The 21,053-nt window shown below is 45.0% G+C and overlaps 1 protein-coding gene across 2 annotated transcripts in view; it reads right to left on the bottom strand.

Annotated features, from left to right (window-relative positions):
• WWOX (WW domain containing oxidoreductase) overlaps nt 1-21,053 on the bottom strand; it is a 988,815-nt gene that overhangs the window by 799,391 nt on the left and 168,371 nt on the right. The gene's annotated exons all lie outside the window — the stretch shown is intronic.

Raw genomic sequence — 21,053 nt, 5'->3', positions numbered from 1 at the left:
AGTCAGACTTTCGGAGCCCCTGGGTCTTTGAAATTCCTGAAACCACACGTGGGGACACACTCGACGGCCCTTCTCAGGGGCTTCCTGAGCGTCCGAACTGACGCCACGCCTGGCTCTTGCTCACAGGGCCAAAAAGGGGGGCCCTGCCCGTGGTGGTAGCTTCAGGTCTCCACGACTCTCTGAAATTTTCCTGGCTTCTCTCAGGGGCTAATACAACAGAAAGGGGGTGGACATGGGCCAAGGAAGATGTCAACAGCGTGCAAGGTGGGAACGAGGCCCCGCGCACGAAGCCCTGCCGTGGCTGGTGGAAGCCAACTCCCAGAAGCCAGGTGGAGGCACGTCAATCCCCATCCCACAGAGGTGCCGATGCACTGGGAGGGCTACGAAGGGCCCCGCACACAGGGTGACACATGCTGACCGTGTCTACTTATCAGCTGGGATGGAAAGTCCGTTTGATGTACAGCCGAAGCCATCAATCTGTGACTTGGCCGCGCGCTCAGACAGGAGCATGTAGCAGCCCCACAAGGAGTATAATCAGCATGGGTTTGTCATTCGGCAAAAAATGAACGCATCTGATCCACAAACACTCTGTGTGCTGGTGTGCACTCACACCCAATATGTGCCAGGTGGTGTGATAGAGAACCGGGGAGGACCCTTTTCTAGAAAAGCCACCATTTCTGTGGGTTCTATGTGTAGCTGAAGGAAACTCATACGCAGAACATATCAAATGAATGTTCCTATGAAAAATGCTGTATGACCCTTGTATCTGATGGCATTAAGAAAAAAAATGCAGATTCAGTAAGGTGGAATGAGGGAGTGGCTATGGGTGATGCTGGTGATGATGACGAAGGAAGAGAAGGGAAAGGAGAAAGGAAAGGGGGAGGGGAGCAAGGGGAGATGATGACGGTGACCATGGGGGCCTCAGCTGGGACGGTCACTGAAGGCTTACCACTGCCAGTCACGGTCCCAAGCACTGCGCCCGTCTGACCTAATTTAATCCTTCTCATAATCCTACCACAGGTCCCATTACTATCCCCATGTTCTGGAGGGTGCCGCCTGGTCTGAGAAAGGTTAAGCCTATGTCATGGTCCAACCAAGGGAACGAGGTTCAAACCCACAGCCAGCATCCATGGGCACCGAGGCAGACGCTGCCTCATTCTCTCCCTCCACCCTACTAACAGCCCTAGGGAGTCACACACCCGGTGAAACACCATCACCTCTCCCGACTCCCTGCCAGCCCAGCTACAGGTGGCCACGTGAACCTGCCTCCGGCCACTGACCTGCAGGGGGAATTCATGGAGTGAGCTGACAGGTGCCCGTTGCCCTCCACTCTCCCCTTCTTCTTGCCTGGAAGACAGACGCAACGCCTCGAGACTGAGCAGCCACACGCTAAGAAGGGTTCAGCGTAAAGACCAACACAGGTGGAGCCCCTGGTGGCATCGTGGACCCGGGCTCCTCAACCGGACTGCCTGCTTCCAAGTCTCTTGTAATGAGAGAAACATTAAGGTCTTGTTGGGGAAGCTGGGGTCGAGTCCTTGGTGATACGGGCACTGTGGGAAGATGAATCCCAGGCAGCACAGGTGAGGCCCCGCCCTTCCAACAGCCTCCACAGCCCGAGACCTGAGAGGAGGTTGGACATGGCTCATGAAACAGACGATATCTGGAAACCTAAATCGAAGACAGGAGGGCTACTCAAAGATGCACCGTGCAAGCGAGGTTTGTGGATTGTGCGAAGAAGTGGGTGGGGTTCAAGTTTCTCAACTTTTTGAGCTAGAGTAAGAAATATGCCCTTGTGGCCACACATGGAAGCAAGGCCAAGACACTGAAATAACAGTGAACGGTTGAGGCCACACAGGGGGCCTGTGTTGGGGAAGAGTGCCCGGATGAACTCCAAGGTAACCCTGCGCATTTCTGTGGGTGCCCTACAGCGGGATTCTGAACGAGCTATTGCCACAGGGGAAAGCAAATGTGCAGAGGAACCCTAATAGCCTGAGCCACCAACGCATACCGACGGACGGAGCCACATCGTGAGAGCTGGACTCACCCTTCCAGAATCCTCTACCATAAAATGCCCAGAGATATTCCATAGTGCATTTCCCCAAAGCATCTCTATCTCACGTTTTCTTTTTGTCACCTGCTCCATTTTTAGATGAAGGAAGAAGAAAGAGATCATTGATTCGTTCATTACAAATGCACTTAAGCTACAAAAACGTGAGTTACTAAAAGGCAATTCCTTTGGAAGACTTCGGCAGTGGCACACAGATGCTTCTCCACACAGTCTCTGTGGGCGGGTGTCTATATATAAACGCAGCATGAACCAGTTGTGGGGTGTACCACCGGCAAAAGTGGATTGGCCGTGTGAAGGACATCTGTATTAGGACCCGTTCCCAGTCAAAGGAAAGCAATTCTCCTTGGTGGTCCAACCACTTTACTTAAACAAAAAGAACTGAGCCAACTTCCATCAATGAGCCTTTCTTCTAACCAGAAAAAGAAGAGGAAGAAGAAAATAAAAAAAGAGAGCTGCCTACTGGTTACGGCGATGATGTGCCACAAGGTTAATAATGATGGGTTTCAGGTCACTGGCAATTTCTCATTTCAAACTAACGTGAACCATCAACCCTCAGGCACTGATTGTTTACTGTAGGATATATGGCATCCACCGTCCTTGACGGACACCCAAGCAGTGGATGAGTGACACTCTGCCATTATACCGTGACCAAGCACAAGACAGGCGCTCTCGATCCCTAAAAAAACAAACAAAACAAAACAAACAAACAAACAAACATACCAAAAAAAGTGCCCCTAAGTTCAATCTCCACGGGGGCCCATAGACTTGGGCAGATTCACAAGGACTGGAACTTGAATGGGCTGGTGACTCATAGTCAATTCATGGGAACCAGACTCTTCCAGAGGGAACTGGGGAGTAGGAAAAAACTCTAAATATTCCTGCAGTGATTCAGAGGACGCCTCGGCTTGTTCCTCCATGCTGTCGGTCACTTCTCACATATCCCCACTTGGCTTCTAAAATGGCCCGAGGACGCATCCAGAGGCTACGTGGCTTTCTCCTCCTGCTATGATGAGAGCAACATGGAGCGACACAAAAATGCAGGAGGAAAGCTGCTTTGGCTCGGAAAGAGGACAATCGACAATCGGCAGAGGTAGAGCCTAGAGAAGACTAGAAACCGCAGGACCTGATGCCTTAACTCAGCTCCAGCTGTTACTTCTACTTTCAATCTTCAAATCCAATGAGAAAACCAGATTTTTACACGTAATCTCTCAATTTGTATATGCGTCTTGGCTATTTCTTAAAAGTCTTTGAGTGGTACGGGGCGCCTGGGTGGCTCAGTCACTTACACATCGGACTCTTGGTTTCAGCTCAGGTCGTGATCTCGTGGTTTGTGAGTTTGAGCCCCGCATCAGGCTCTGTGCTGACAGTGCAGAGCCTGCTTGGGATTCTCTCCCTTTGTCCTTCCCCTGATCATGCACTCGCGGCTCTCTCTCTCTCTCAAAATAAATAAATAAGGGGCACCTGGGTGGCTCAGTGGGTTAATCGTCCAACTTCAACTTCGGCTCAGGCCATGATCTCACGGTTTGTGAGCTGAAGCCCCACCTCGGGCTCTGCACTGACAGCTCAGGGCCTGAAGCCTGCTTTGGATTCTGTGTCTCCCTCTCCATCTGCTTCCCCCCTGCTCATGCGCTCTCTCTCTTTCAAGAATTATTAAAAAAAAAAAAAAAAAAAAAGGTTAAATAAATAAATAAACTTAAAAAAATTGTTTTTAAAGTCACCGTATGGGGAAAACAAACCATGTCTGCTAGTAAGCAATGGGTATTGTTGCAAGCGAACACCCCACTGGGTTTTCTTCTCTGGAGCTCGCACCCAAAGCTGTGCTGAGCCAAGGACAGGGGTGGGAGGAAAGTCCTAAGACTTAAGAGTTTTGTGATATATTCGCCTGTCAAACTCATGAGCCTAGAAGGATGATAAACACACTCAAAAACCTCATCTAATTTTAGAGTTAAGTTACTTTGACGCAGGCACCAAATTTATGGGAATATAATCCGCTCTCTGTGACGCGGGTCATCCTGACCTCCCCTGGCCCCGCCAAAGGGGTTCTACCAAATGGCCCAGGGTCCATGGGCCCTGGCGGTGTATTTGCCATCGGGTGCCCTTCGTTCCCCAGAGGAGCCGACAGTGACAAGAGGCAGCCCTGACCTAAGCTTCTATCTCTCTTGCACCCTATTTATGGGCAAGTAGCCCTGAGGTCTTGGGGCTTTCATTTCTTGAGACTTGAATCTTTCTTTCCGCAACTTTTTTTTTTTTTTTTTGGTCTTGCTAGCCGCAGCACAGAGCCCTGGGAGCCCTATCCTGCCTGAGATAAATACAGCGCTCTCCTATAATTCTAATTAACAGATTTTTTTTTTCCTCTCCTCGAAAGTTTCCCCAAAGGAAATCCTTCTCAAAGCCAATCTAAGCTGTCCTGGAAGTCAAATCCAGATTTACAAAAGTACAACAAAACGCACAACAAATTAAGTTTCCTTGACAACACAAAAGTACCAAAAAATAAAGAAAAGCCTTACTGGCTTTAAAAGGAAGTTGGCGGGATCCAGAGTATCCAGACGGGAGGAACCTTCCCCATGACCCGGATCCCCCTAAAAAAAAAAACTCTATTTAAAACACAAGAAAAAGATCCAGTACCAAAAGTCATGTGTGAACCTTGACTGACTGCACCCTGAATGAGAACAATAATCTGTGAAAGACATTTTGAGAAGAACCGGGTAGATCTGGGTATAGCCTATGTCAGAAATTATTATCAGGTTGATAAGCATGATAGCAGTGATACATAGAAAAATGCCTTAAGTTTTCAAAGACACCTGGCAAAGTACTTTCAGGTACAATGTGTCAACATCTGCAACTCACATATATGGGTAGGTGGGCGGGGAGATGGATGAATGGATACAAAGACGGATGGATGGATGGGTAGGGTAGGGAGACGGATGGACTGACAAAACATGGTGAAACATTAGTAACTGCTGAATCTAGGTGGTGGTCATATTACATAGGTTGTTCATTTGCACTATTATAGTATTGATTACATTTTCTGTTTGGTTGATAATTTTCACCACCAAAAAGTTTTAAAACCTGTTATTTTCACAAGTTCAGTGTTTCAATTAACTTTTAAAAAAAAATACATTTTAAGGTATGTCATACAAAGAAAAGTCCCCATGCAGAAAGGAGGGATAATGTGGGAGTTGCTCCAGTTAATATTGTAGAGAAGGGGGTCTGATTGCTGAGATCTCCAGACTGAGAGCTTTTTTCAGAACATTCCTTGCGTGCCTGGGTGGCTCAGTTGGTTGAGCATCCGACTTCAGCTCAGGCCATGATCTCACAGTTTGTGGGTTCGAGCCCTGCGTCAGGCTCTGTGCTGACAGCTCGGAGCCTGGAGCCTGCTTCTGATTCTGTGTTTGTCTGTCTGTCTGTCTCTCTCTCTCTCTCTCTCTCTCTCTCTCTCTGCCCCTCTACCGCTCATGCTCTCCCTCTCTCTCTCAAAAATAAACAAACAGTAAAAAGAAAAAAAAAAAAGAACATTCCTAAAACTCTAGACCTTCATCTCCTTCAGCTAAGTGGTACGGAAACAGGCTCAGAGAGGATCAGTGACTCCCACATGATCACACAGCAAGTTAGTGGCAGGTAAAGAGGCCTGGTGGATGTTAGGGCTCCCCTCTTCAATATGCTGCACCACTGAGCTGACTGACCTTGCCCAATTCACAGTCGATTTTCACAAGGGTAAAGGATGCCTTAACAATTGACTTCATCATTCATGCTTTGTTCTTTGGAAATGATGGTCCTCAGAGCCACATGCTTTAAATAAGCATTCTCCTCTTTCCCATTCACCCAATAAACTCTTTATCACGCTTACTGTAAAGGGCATTATTCTGGGCACTTGGAAAAAATATATTTCTGCAGCCCGGGGCCCCTGTCCTAGAAACACTAACACCCTACAAGTTATGTGCTAGCATAAAGGACAAATCCCTAAGACCCATCCCAAAAAGGGTCAACTTCTAAAAATGGTTTCCAATCATTATATCTCAGTGACAGGAGAAAAAATGTTATCTTGATAGTAAAGGATTTAAATTTATTGCATGGCTGAAAATGGTTAGTGAAGTGAAATTATAAAGTAATGAATCATTTCCTAAAAAAGTTGAACTGTTAGTAATGCCACTGCACAAAGAACTATTTAGAGATGTCAGAAGGAGAAAGAAAGAAAGAAAGAAAGAAAGAAAGAAAGAAAGAAAGAAAGAAAGAAAGAAAGAGAGTTAGTTATGAAGCCTGCCCAGGAAATTACTCCTAAATGTACACACTTTCTAGATTAAATTACTTTTTCAAAAGGAAAGAAAACTAAACAGACTCCATGATTACTGCTGGAAAAAATGAAGCTGTCTCTTCATTTCTATCCAGTTCCCTCTGGTTCAAGCTTGGTCCTTCGTCAGCAATTTAATGATCTGTACTTCTCAAAGTTGCTTTCGTAGGCAGCACCCCCCCCCCCCCAGATGAGCCAGAGGACTGGCCAGGCCCTTCAGATTTCTCTATCTCCTGGGTTCTGGGAGACGGTTCCTGCCTCATCTCGCCACACTCCAGCTGGGACCACTTGACCCAAAACTTTAGGCCAAGTCCTTAGATGGCAACACCGATGACCACCTGGTTGATAAAGAAATGGGATTTCTGGGGCGCCTGGGTGGCTCGGTCGGTTATGCGCCCAACTTCGGCTCAGGTCATGATCTCGCGGTCCGTGAGTTCAAGCCCCGCGTCGGGCTCTGGGCTGACAGCTCAGAGCCTGGCGCCTGTTTCAGATTCTGTGTCTCCCTCTCTCTCTGACCCTCCCCCATTCATGCTCTGTCTCTCCCTGTCTCAAAAATAAACAAACATAAAAAAAAAAAAATGGGATTTCCACTCAACCAACACAGAAGAAACCAGGGCACCGTAAACTGAGTCTGTGTGTCAGTTTGGACTCCCAGGCCCAATCATTCACTCTTCTTCGTTGTTCGTACTAATAAACGTAGGCAACGGGTTTCACTCCATTCAAGCGATCGAGACCAGATGTATACTTAAGACTCTCAGGGTCCACAGAGGTGAGGCACCAACAGAGGAAGAGTTCACATGAAGAAGGTGGCTTTCACTTTTAAACAACTGTGTCACATAACATGGCCTCTGTCTGCCACCACCGAGCTTCGCTCTGGCATTCAAAATCCTCCAGAAAAGAGGCTTTCTTTCTAGGAGTCATTCTTCAGGGATCTGAGGACGCGGATAAAGATGTGGCTCCATCCACCCCAGATCTTAGAGACTCACTGCTTAACCTAATCTCAGAACATTCTCCCAAATATCTCCTGGGCTCCTAGCAAAGTGGAATGCTGGCTGCAACAGCAACAACAAAATATCTTCTCTTTTATGAACCTTTACCAAAAGGAGGAGGGGGAAGAATGGGAGGAAGAGAAAGGATAAGAAAAGTAAGAACAGTGGCTGTAAGTGTAGCAGTAAGAGAAGCTGATATTTATTGACTATTTACTATGACCCACAATGTGTCAAATAATTTGCATACATTATCTTGTTCCACTCTCACAATCTAGAGGGCAGAGACTATTAATCCCATTTTATAGGTGAGAAAACTGAGGCTCACGAAGATTAAACAAATCCCCCCAGATCACACAGACAGTAAGGGACAGAGCAAGGATTCAGACACAAGTCTATCTGAATCCAGAAACCCTGTAGTCTCATCTGCTCTGCTGCTGGCAGCCTTCCAGGATGTTCTTTTGAGGAAAGACCTCTTCTCATGTCTTAGCTCGGCACCCTGCCTAGGCATTATGGCCCAGCTCTGTAGACCATTAGGGTCGCCCAAGATGGGAGACGTGGCTCCTTCTCCAGAACCCCCCCATAAAAGCAAAGACTTTAGAGCAAAGATCTTATGCCTCCTACTGGATTGTAAGAACAGTTTCCAGGACCTTTGTATTCCCCTAGGCATAGACGGGCACCCAGATTATCGACTGGAAATTAATGCCACACTGTGTCAGCCGGATAGCCCATCGCTGATGGAGGTATCCAGCCATGGTTAGTGGAAGGACTGAACCTCCTCAGTAGCCAGAAAGCAAAAACAAACTGCATTTGTTCTGTAAACATTTATTCAGTCCATAATACATTCAAGTTCCTTAGACTCCGGCAGCCTGCTTGAAATTGTCAAATCGCCTCTTAGGAGGAAACTAAATGGCATATCTCTTTGGCATCAAATGAAAATCACTTCTTAATAAGGTTCTACAAACGACAGCCTTAAGGTGGTTCTTCCAAACTCTGCACCCGAAGTCGTGGGGGATGCTGTTGCAAGGCTCCCTACGCAATGCCATAATTACCAGAAAATGGAAAAATCCAAGGAACACCGGGGCCGTGGAGCAGGGTTCAGGGACTGAGGGCAACTGTTGATCCATGCAAAGATCAAAGCTGTGCAGAAACCATTCTCGGGTTTACACAGCTGCATGCTCCGTGCGAGAGCCATAAAACAAACACAATCTGGACGGGAGGGAAAGGTCTGTGATTGGGAGCGTGTGGGTGTCAATGACTCCCCAGGACATCACATGAACCAGGCCAGAAAGCCACCTCACTCCGGGGCTAGAAAAAGAACCTGGTACTCTTTTCCAATCCAGGACATATTTTTTATTGGGCTGAAAAAATAAAAAAAATTCAGCATTCTAAAACATAATAAGAAAGAGGGAAGAGAATCATTAGCAAATATGCAAAAAAGTTCTTGAGTTTAATAAACATGGCCCAAAAAAAAAAAAAAAAGTGAATTGGTCAAATCTTAATAACCTGGAGAAGAGAAACTCCCTGTTCCAGCTTATCTTGTTTAGTTGCTGTGTACAACATCTGAATGGGACCCAGAGCTCTCGAAACTCCTTTAGGTGCATAAATTTCTAAGCTAAATAATAACAAAGCCATATGTTACTGCGTTTTTAGATATGAATTGCTGTTCGATGCACAAACACAACAGCAGCTCCCGCTATCGTTTGGATTCATTAAAAATAAAATCATCTCATAAGCCAGCAAAGTTGATTTTTATTTTTATTTTTTTTTTGCACTACAAAACTTTCATATTTCCCCTGTGTGCAAAAGTATAATTTTTTTATGTGGTTGTTCTCAATGTCCTGAACTTGATATACATGTAATATTGGGAAATGAAAATAATATCTATATGTATGTGAATTCCTCATTTTGTGTATTAGAAAACAATATGTTTTGCTCATTAAAGCCGCCAATATAAATGCTATAAACCATGAAATTACCTTTGAGCCCTTCCTGAAATAACCAGTTCACAAACAAATGATCCATGCAAAAAAGGAAAGGGGAGATTACAATAATAAGACTAAGTTACATTTTCATCTCAGGATTTTTTTTTTTTTAATGTAGAAAAGTATTATTACCGCAAAACCAACATCTGCGGCAGGGACATCCAATTTTACAGGAAACACCAAACAATACAGGTAGCTTGAACAAAATAAGTTCAAGGAAGGGCTCTTTGTATTCTCCAAATGGGATGCCGAACTCCTATTTACAACACGTTACCTCAATAAAAGAACCTTACTCGTGGTTTTCCCACTTGGTAGGGCCGATTTAAAAGCAATGATAGCAAAAGCATTTTGCTAAAAAGACTCTGATGTTCCTCCTGCTTACAAATTAAGATTCTACCCTGCTGACTACTGACAGAAGGTGTTGATGGCGGGAATCTTCTCCCAGGAGTCAATACTCCGAAGCTGCGATTAGCAGGGTGCTCGCTCCAGTGTGATCCCCAAACCAGCAGCAGCAGCACGTGGGAAACCACTGGGCATGCAGACCCGGGGCCCCACCCCAGACGTTCTCAATCAGCACCCCTGTAGGTGAGGCCCCGCGAGCCTGGGGTGTGCTCACGACCGAGAACCGGCCTCGGTCTGAGAACGTCAGTAACCAAAGCCTCAGATAACGACGTCATCCTGCGTGCGGTCTCCAGCGCTTCCTTCTTCTGCAATGGCCTGTCCCTCCCTATCCAGAAAACAACATCTGAGCCAAGTGATTTGCACATTTCGGTCTGGATTAATCCCTGCCACTCTCTCCCATTCTAGCACACGTAATCTATGAAGCTGTAACAATGACTGCAAGACGACATGGGACTCCTGAATCTCCTCCAGGTGCTGACCACTCTCCTGTGGTAGCCCCAAAGAAACCGAGAACCAGGCCAGGGTGATGGCATCTTGGGCAGGGAATGGCCCCCTGCTTCCTAGCAGGACCTATCAAAGGATCTTCTGGAGCATGAGCCCCGAGTCAAGGTACCTGTTTCCCATGGGCCAGATCTAGTTCTCGGCTCATTCATTCATTTGTTCATTTAATTACTGAGTCGTTCACACAATCATGAAACAAACTTTGATGGAGCTTTCACTTCTTTTTTTTTTTCCTTTGTTGCTTCATGGGCACAAAAAGCTGGGTTAGATCATTCCAACATTCTCAGAGTGCACAATCTAGTGGGGAGAACGCAGGTAACACAAATAGATGATCTTCACGGAGCGGGGTGAGTATACGATAGAAATCTACACAGGACAGAAAGAATGGAAGGCTGAAGAACTGGTGGTTTTGGCAGGAGGGAGTCAGTCACACACACACACGCACCAGAACTGAACCTTAAAGAACGATGAGAAACCAGGCAGGCTGGAGAAGGGAGATGGGCGAGTTCCAGGCAGTGGCAGACCGTGAGTAACAGCACTGATGCCTGGCCAGGACTCCCCGATTGAGAGCCCGTGAGGCAAGAAGTCTGCCTCAAGGTCTGCGTCCCCAACCTGCTGGGCTTGGCACACAGGTGCTGAGTGAGGTCCACACGAGAGGAAACTGGACAAGCGGTAAGGAAATCATCAGAGGAAGTCAGCCCCTGAGGCAGGAAGAAGGTGTGTGGCCCCATTTGAGTGACCTAGACAAGGAGAAAGGGAGGCTGACCAGCCCAGGGCTCAGCAGCAGAGGAATGGCAGTGTGGAAGGCAGGACACCAGTCAGGACTATGTAGGGAGCCTGGTTGCTAAATGTGAGTGAAGCCCAAGGAAGGTTCTGAATCACCTTGTAGGAGGGTATGAATGTGCTTGGATAAGATCCTGCCAGAATTGGCCAGACGAGGCTGGAGCCAAGAGTACCCAGTCAAAGGCTCCCACCCACTCTATGACCTATTTAATAATCCTGCCACCAGCGTGGGATGGGGAGCAACGTCCAACTGCCCTAGACCTCGAGGAGTAGACAACTAAGCCAGAGATCCTAAAACCACTGTAAGGAAGAGGAAGAGAGAAAGGAAGGAAGGGAGGACACACAACCCAACAAAATGGTGCTGGGCTGTCACAGGAGATACACAAGAGAAGAGGGGACCATCTGTCTAGATTTCATTTCTAAAGAAGCCTGGGCTCAGTTATAGGAAGGGCAAGAGGACAAATCTTCCCTGCCTCCTAAGTACACACTAGAGAGTTCCTCAGGTGACCTGCCAACGTCCTCCTTCTGAATCCTTGCAGCGACACCAAGAAGGGGGTGTGAGACGCCCATCTTGCTGCTGAGTTAACCAGTGGCTCAAAGAGGTGAGGTCACTCGCCCAGAGCCACACAGCTGGTAAGCAGACGATGCAAGGATTAGGTTCTGGTTGGACTCCAAAGTCCGGGGCTGGGCCCACCTGCGTCAGACAGAAGAAAGGCTCAGATACGTCAGAGGCTGAAGTGGCTGCCAGGCCAGGAACAGGAGACTAGCAAGGAAGGGTGACGATCGAGTGCACCCACAGGATTGGAGTGGGGTGGGGGTGTGCTCATGAGGTTCTAGAATTTTCTACCTTTTCGGCAGAAAAATCTCTGGACTAAGAATTCTGCACTGGGAACCCTCACCATTCTAACCCATCCCTGAAAACCTTACAAAGTCTTCTGACAAAACGCACGCTCAGCTCGGCAACCGGGGTCTGTCTGAATGCACGGGGCTCTTCTGTGAATCCCTGCGAATGCTTGAGGGTAAGGGCCGCACATTTCAACCTAATGGAATTTCCTGCCGTGTTCTGCAATGCCAGAATTCCTCCAACACAGAAATAAATCTGAGAAGAACTTTCTCCTTCCTTCCTTCTTTTTTTTTTTTAATTTTTTTTCAACGTTTTTATTTATTTATTTTTGGGACAGAGAGAGACAGAGCATGAACACGGGAGGGGCAGAGAAAGAGAGGGAGACACGGAATCAGAAACAGGCTCCAGGCTCCGAGCCATCCGCCCAGAGCCCGACGCGGGGCTCGAACTCACGCGAGATCACGCGAGATCTCGCGAGATCGTGACCTGGCTGAAGTCGGACGCTCAACCGACTGCGCCACCCAGGTGCCCCTCCTTTCTTTTTTTTTTTTTTATGAAACAGAACACAGTCTTTTCAGTAAATCCTAATTTAAAGCATTCTAAGTCCAAAAGAGAATTATTTGGACCATATAAATACTGCATGTGGGTGTAATATGGATTGCATGCAGAGACATAAAAAAAAAAAAAAATCACTTGGCTCTGTTATTTTCTTAAAATTGCTGTGTTGTTGCCATTTTTATTGGGTTAATCAGAAGACCATAAAAATCAATCCCAACATGTTTGGAAACAGATTTTCAAATTTTATAAACTCTGTCTGGTGGGCGAGGCCAAAGATAAGAAAATAGCAGACTTCCGTGCACTCAGAGCTTTGGTGAGACAGGTCATTCATTCGTTCATCCGACCCAAATCCCCCTCTCTGGCCCGGTACTAAAACCCTCGCTGCCCTGGTGGGACACAGAAAATGAAGGACATCTTATTTAGATGAGGGGTGGCAGACTTTCTACAAAAAAAGCCAGAAAGTAAATATTTTCAGCTGTGAGGCCACAGCGTCTCTGCAAACAGGACACTACCCTGACAGCAGAAAAACAGCCCAAGACGATCCCTATGCAAATGGCTGTGGCATATTTCAATCAAATTTTATTTGGGGCGCCTGGCGGGGCGGGGGGGGGGGGGGCTCGGTCGGTTGAGCGTCCGACTTCGGCTCAGGTCACCATCACGCGGTTTGTCAGTTTGAGCCCCGTGTCGGGCTCTGTGCTGACAGCTCGGAGCCTGGAGCCTGCTTCGGATTCTGTGTCTCCCTCTCTCTGACCCTACCCTGTTCACGCTCTGTCTATCCCTGTCTCAAAAATAAATAAAACGTTAAACAAAAATGAAAAAAAAATAAAATGAAAGGTGTAAGGGCTTTGTTACCTTCAGTGTGGAGCTGATAACCCCCACTGCAAGCTGGTAGTTCAGGCTGTACCACAGTCTAACTCTGAGCTGGAGTCCAGCCTCCTTTTTGGTTGTGAGCCCTCCGGAGATACCCTTGCAGGGCCTGAGGCGTGCCCCTGTCACCACAGGGAAAAGGAAGAAATTGGCCGGTGGGGGAGCGGGGAGGGGCCTAGCCAAGCAGAAAAGGAAAGAGGTGGAAAGGAGGAGGGAGATCGTAAAGCTTTCCTGGGAAGACGAGATAGGCTGCCTGCTACTCTTCCAGTGTAGCTCTCTTTGCTTCATCCTCTGACTTTTCATTAAAATAGTTAATCTTGGGGCGCCTGGGTGGCGCAGTCAGTTAGGCGTCCGACTTCAGCCAGGTCACGATCTCGCGGTCCGTGAGTTCGAGCCCCGCGTCAGGCTCTGGGCTGATGGCTCAGAGCCTGGAGCCTGTTTCCGATTCTGTGTCTCCCTCTCTCTCTGCCCCTCCCCTGTTCATGCTCTGTCTCTCTCTGTCCCAAAAAATAAATAAACGTTGAAAAAAAAATTAAAAAAAAAATAGTTCATCTTGGGGCACCTGGGTGGCTCAGTCGGTTGAGTGTCCGACTTCGGCTCAGGTCATGATCTCACAGCCTGTGAGTTCGAGCCCCACATCGGGCTCTGTGCTGACAGCTCAGAGCCTGGAGCCTGCTTCGGATTCTGTGTCTCCTTCTCTCTCTGTTCCTCCCCCACTGGTGCTCTCTCTCACTCGGTCTCAAAAATAAATAAACATTAAAAGAAATTTATTTACAGACATTATAATTCGGATTTCATATATTTTCCATGTGTCAGGAAATACTGTTCTTCTTTTCACTCTTTCTTTCAACCAGTTAAAAATGTAAACATCATCCTCAGTTCGTGCAAAACCCGAGGGTGTCACAGACACTGGTTTATACTCTTACCAGCGTAAGATACCATGGTATGATTGACTCAGTATCTGCAAAGAAGATTCTCAGCTGACAAGTCCCAGGGGGCTACCAGTCCAGCATGTCAATCCAAAAGGCATGGCTGCGTGCAGAAAAAAAGAGGCTCCCTTCCTCAGCTGGTGGCCATCAGACCTCTCTGCTCATTTCAAAGATGGCTCCTTGCCCAGTTCCAAGCAGTGGTCTTTGGTGACTCTCCCGGCTCCCTGGTGGCCTTGGCAATTTGCTCCAAACTTGATAAAGTGCTAATTTTGCTTTTTACAGCCGTTGTGTAACTTTGATAAAAAGCCAAGCCAACCCCTTTTGAAAATCTGAAGAAACGTTAGCCCGCAGATGGAAACCTGGGGATCCGAGTAACAACCAGACGGCAATTTTCATGGTCAACTTCTAAAACTGTCCAAACAGCGGTCTCTGACGGAAATAATGAGAAGCCTCTGTGTTATTCCCAGGTCCCCTGTCCTGCCTCAATTGCTGAATGTCAGCCCCAGACAGCTCAGTTATAATGACAGAAACATAACGTAGTTCATGCAAGTGGCCTTCAGTGGGCAAATGTTCAAGCACATTAAGGTTTTAATATAATTATAATTATAGAACATGTTCAACCAATTAACCACAAATATGCTGTTTATCTGAAAGGCTGCCAACACTGTGAACTGCAGTCAAAATAACATTAGGCTGTGGTCCTTAAGCAAAGAATACACACTGAATCAAAAGAGAGATCAGAAGGAAAAGGCCAAAATAAATATTTTATCTGATATTTTATGAATATTTCCTCAAATGCCAGATTAAAATATGTCATTTCAATTTCCCATATATTTACTTGATGAAATCAGATTAAGTGAGTTCATGACACTGTTGAAAAACATCATAAACCAGAAAGACAAAGAGAGAGAGAGAGAGAGAAGTGTATTTTGTAAATCTTGGCAGTCAAGTTCCCCTAAAGTGAGCGTAAGTATAACGTAAATAAGAAATGGCAATTAGAACAAATCATATTTTTAAGGTATTTAGAAACTTCTCCTTGCTCCTTGTACCTTTCTTAGTTACAGCCACCAAGAGTTTAAGCAAAATTAAACTTTGCCTTAGCAACTAAATACGATAAGCCTTCTCATAACTTTCCTCTAAGAAAGAATTAAAAAAAAAAAAAGAATCCAGTTGTACGATTTGTATATACACAATTTGTACTGCTGTAAAAGCATATTTTGAAAAGTGCTCCGTAAATAATTAAGCTATTCCTTTTACCATACTTCCTATATTACAGAAGTCATTTTCCCACCAAGAATCAATAAGTCATTCCTCACACCAGTCATTTTTCTCCATTTAACGGAATGGACGAAAGTCCGACACTGCAAGTTACATTACCTCTGAATTATGTGTGTAATTTAAAATTCAAAGTACTACACTAAGGAGCTTTTTAGACTGACCACTCTACACTCTCGTCATAAATATGGTCCCTTGCAGACCCTTCTGACAGATTTACAGAACAACAGGAGTTTGAAACAGTTAAGCCGTGAGCCCTACAGGAAAAGCCATGCTCGGTAATAATGCCACAGGAACAGTCTCCTTTTCAGAGGAAGCACAGGGCAAACTGTCATATATCATTCACCAGGAAACGACTCTATGTTTTTAGATTAATGGTAAAGCCATTCTAGAGCATCTTAACTTTAATTACAAATAAACACGTGGGCAGATATTGACATGTCTGTAGAGTGCTCCCTAAGTAAATGCCCGTATGTTTGTTTGACCAACCCCAAGTCCTCCAAAGAGAGAGAGAGAGAGAGAGAGAGAGAGAAATGGAAATGTGTGTGTGTGTGTGCGTGCGCAGCAATCTCATTTTAAAGAATTAATAGAAGTGACTTTAAATACCTGTAACTGAATTCATGGGCTGATAAGCTTCTGATTATCAATGAGATACAATTACTTCACTCTTCACGAAAATAAAAATAAAATGACTCCTAAAACTCTCAAGGAATATTCTGAAATCTGTGATAGGCTGACTCATGCTGTAGACTCACTCGGAAAACTTGAAGAAAACACCTGTCAAGTTCAAGGGCATTTCTCTCCATAGTACACATTATTTTACTCAGTGCCTCCTAAAAAGAACCAGACCCACTCACACGCCCAAGCTAGTACAAAAGAAAATGAGACTCCCCAACACTGTGTTTTTCAAATATTGGTTACGTAGAAAATGCAACAATAAGTTTGATTTGAGAACTGGGATGTATGTATACACTTGGATCTCTTGTGCTTTCTTGGGTTCATGAAACAACCCCTCTACCTTTACGGGAATCTGGGGGTTTCCCTGTCCCCTTCGTTCCGGGACAAGGGAAACCGTTCTTCAGGAAGGCACTATCTTGGATCCCCATGGCAGAAGGTTTCTCAGAACACTTCATCTTAAGAGCTGCTGCTCATTCCCAATGCCCAGTAGCCTAACGACCTTTCCCCCCCACCTCTTTTTTTCATTAGTAAGTAATTCTGAGAACTGTACACTTTCCCTGATGTGGAACAATCTTAGACCACTGGAGCCTTACTAAATCACTCTAGGACATGCCTTCTCTGGGTCATCAAAAATCAACTTTCCTGCCTAGGTTTTATTCTTGCCAATTTAGCATTCCCAAGACAAATCACTTAAAAAACGCCTTAAAAATCATTAGCGCTCATTTTATTCAAGCCTGAAGCAGGGGAAGAAACAGACTGGCAAAGTTTCGCTGCCAGCACCAGGTAAAGTTCTCCCCTCCAGCGCTGTGTGCTCCCAGCAAGACTTCTTCAAGAGCCGCCTTGCACCGCATTTCAGCCAGGACCCTCACTCTCTCTGGCTCCCAGCTGCCACGGCGCCTTGTGTTAACTGAGAATTTGTGAGAAGAGCAGAACCTCCCTGCTGGGTGTTAGTTTTGCATGGCAACACGCAACGATCTCAACTTGTGAGACCCCAAGGATAATTTTTTTTTTCTTCCCATCTCCAGGATGGTATTTTTTTCCTCCCTTCTTATATTTGTTTGGACTTCTTCCCGCTTGAAAAATGCGCCAACGTCCACCCAACTGATGGATGCTTGCGGGTGAAATACCAGATCTGAACAACTGTATACCGACAGAGCCTGTAAATTACAATCCAACGCAGTTAGTTCAAATAAAAGGAAATTTCATCTAAGGGAACTGATACTCTGGGAATTGTCGCTCTCCGAAGGATTACTTCTAGGGAAGTAAGACTTATAAAGGGAGATGTTGCAAATGTATCGGGCTCCTCTAGGATATAAAGGGTCACTATGATTGTTCAGCCAATGCTATCGTGTAGAAGGATGTATTACTCATGAAAGATGGACAGGACATATATTCTTCTCCTTTGATAAAACAAAATATTGCTCTGTGAACAGGCTTGTTGCTTCCAAACGCATTTTATTCAAACGACCACCAGGACCACAGCTTCACAACAAAAATCAGACCAACCTAGATCCACCAGCTGTGAATAAAACTAACATGACTTTCATTGCCATAAGGCACTGGCCCTCATCAGACCCTCTCAAACATTTCCCTCAGCCATTCATACTATGACTCAATAATAAATTGCACACACATATATATACATACATATATATGTATGTATATATATGTATGTATATATATATATATATATAATAGGTGCTGCTAAAAAAAAAAAGATAAACTCATAAATAATTCGATGCACTGTCTCCTGCCAACTGACCATGTATCATTCATGTTGCAACTGTCATACTAAACAAAAACTTTAAACTATTTCCTTTTTTTTTTTTTTTTTTTCATTAAAAAGCCCAGGCTGTAATTGGAAGCAATTGTATGAACTGTCTTGAATGTAGCAGGCTTTCAGAGACAGATTGCTTAAACTTCCTGGTTAAAAAATATTCACCAGGAATGGCTGACTGACAAAGGAAAAAAGTTAGGTAAATCTTAGACAAATGTTTTCCTAAAGGGTGTTTCCAAAGCTGCGTCACTATCATAATCTCTAACTAGATAACACCGAACGTGAACAAAAGAGCTTCAGCCCAAACTTAGGGAAGACAGGCTGTGCTGGTTTCTTCAGACTTTTTAAAAATATGCTGTCACGGTAACACTTCTTTTCATGCCTTTTACAGATAATTACTACCCACACGGTCATTAAGATAAAAATAATACAGAAAAAAAGATTTATAAACCTAGTTTAGCGAAACGATCAAACACATCTAATATTATCAAAAAGTATCTAATCTTTTCTTCAAAGATTTGACTTACTAACTCAAAATCAGAAGAGATGGCCCTCCTGGCCTGGTCTCTGCCTTGGCCCCTGTACCTTGACTGAGCTGGTTCCTTGTGAAGCCACTGGAAACAGGGCACTTCGAGCCCTTAAAATGTCTGAGACGCAGAGGAAGAAAGCAGCAAGTGAGTGACATCTTATAGAGGACAGCAAATATTGCTGGCTTTGTTTTCAATGGTAACTCGGTTCCTGCTGAACTGAGTCTCTCTCCGGACCAGTGGCGGGTCAAAGTTATGGCTCTTGTTCATGACTCCATGACACAGGATTCAAAATGAGCTTGGTACCCAGTTACAGATCAGGCTTTAACCACCTGAGCTAACAGTCCTTCCAGCAGACATCGAGGTTTAAGGAGAGTCATATATTGCTTAGGCAATTAGAAATCATTAAGTTTCAAAAGCAAAGCAAAACAGAAAAGCTAAGCTATCTGAAGCATCAGGCCTCATTTGCCAAAGGGGAGAAGTTCGTCTTATTTCATTTTTCCTTGCGAAACGGATCACCAGTTCCCACATTTCCAAAATCTCTTGTTGTTGTTTTGAACGCCAAGGTCAAGCCTACCATATCTTGTCCCATTATGTCACCCAGTGGCTGATTCCCACCCAGTGATCAGAAAAATAAGCTGGAGCATGACCCCACTGGGGCAGTGACATAAAAGCATGGGTGTCCAGCATGACAAGGAGCCGTAAGATAAAACAGACTTTCTAACTTGGAAAAAAGAAAATCGGGAGGTTTTTATTTTTTTTTTCCTAAATAAAGGAGAAATTAACTATGAATGTCTTGAGTGGTTATGAAACCAATATACCTTTGAAATAACAGTAGAAACAGCTTAAATTTTTTTCTATGACACTCACATGGTCGTATTTAGGGTGGCTTCATTGGTATGAGCAGCAATTAATAAGAAGCCATTCACTGACTCATATTTGTGTTTTAGTTTACTGTTCCCTTACACTTCTAAAAGTCTGCCCATGTATATTGCTTATAAATCACACCAAAAATACATCAATTAAAACCACAGTTATATTTTCTTTTCAGGAAGGGGGGGGGAATCAAGTCCTAGAATCTGACTTTCACGTTTTACTTAATTACAAACAAAGACATAACGCATTATTTTTCTGTATCCACGAGAGGCAGGCAGACTGCAATTTTTATTGCATGTTAAGTTTTCGCTAGATCACAATATTATTAAGCTTTAAATCAGAGGATTGGTTTCTTCAGCTAAGCCTAACAATACTAGAAAGTAAAAGAAAGGAAAAAAAAAACCACCTCATCTGGGGCTGTAATATTTGCTGAAAAAAATCTACTTCAAAACATTAATCAAATTTTTCGCCTACTGGGCAACCATATGGAAGAGCAGCATGTGAATCTCACAAACTTGCTGATCTCCTGTAACTGGGTGCAATTAATTACGCCGGCTGCATCCATCTCTTGGATTTTCGCCTTGTGAAAAAAAAAAAGTATTTATTGCAACAGCTTTTACAAAACAAGGGAATGAAAGTCACAATTGATTAATGAGCTGAATAGAAATATTTCCGTTAGCAGATTTTTTTAAAATGAATAAGGATTAATACCGTGGGTAGAAACGAACACACGTTGTGATCTCCCTGTACTTTCCGGGCCCCCCAAAAAGGTGGCGGGAGCGTGGGTAGTGAAGATGCTGAGGAGCGTACCATGCATAATTCACTAGCAGGCTTTGGATCGCAAGTAATAAAGCCTTAAACCAGTGAAGTAATAAAGAGGTTGGCTTTACAAGATACTATCCTGGGAGACAAAAAGCTTGTTCTTTGATTTGAAAACACAGATATTAAATACTCAGTGGGTGAGGAACATCGCAGGCCTGACAAAGAAGGGAAAGGAAAGTGGCCCTTAGAAAAAAAGCAATCTACTTTGTCCTTAGCTATTTAGGCCCAAAGATTGCTACACATATGGTCCGGTTATTGTTTTAAGACCCCTTCATAAAAGTGAGCATCTGAAGGGAAGGAAGGATGGCAACACTGTCCTTACCTGCTGGCTAAAGGGACAAACAGTACATAATGGCTGCCTTGTGCCCCACCAGCGCGCAGCTCTCATGCGTTTGCCTTTTCCTAACCGTCGTAACCGGTGACTCCAGCCTTCCGGGAGCCGGCTGCTTGACAGGCACGGGGGTCACCATCCTGCCCTCCGTGGGGGGCCCCGGCCCCAGGCTGGAGGGCCCCAGACCAGCAGCTGCTGCCCTCGGTCCCTCTCTAGAACGGCTCTTGGGGTGTAAACCAGCCGGGCATTAATGACATCTTCTTCAAAGTACCCTTACTTCAGGACCATCAGGTCCAATTTCTCTAAACAGCAAACAGCAGAGGAGACCAGTCTCCGTATTTGCCACTTGTTAAATACTTATCTGGAGAAAACAGAGCAAATGCTAAAGGTAGGTGAAGGAACATGTAAGCTGAGAGAGATCAAACATTGTAGAGCTTTCACAACCTGTGAAGCAAAGAGCCGCAAAGAAGGACCTTTGCAATTCAACTCTTAGGCCAACCTTTTACTTCACTGCACCTAGTGTATTGAAACTTCTACCAGGAAATTCTACAAAGGG

The sequence above is a fragment of the Herpailurus yagouaroundi genome, unplaced genomic scaffold, assembly GCF_014898765.1.
Source record: "Herpailurus yagouaroundi ecotype Mexico unplaced genomic scaffold, PumYag 190, whole genome shotgun sequence".
Lineage (NCBI taxonomy): Eukaryota > Metazoa > Chordata > Mammalia > Carnivora > Felidae > Herpailurus > Herpailurus yagouaroundi.
The sequence above is the reverse complement of the archived record's forward strand: the minus strand, read 5'-3'. Positions and strand labels throughout refer to the sequence as shown.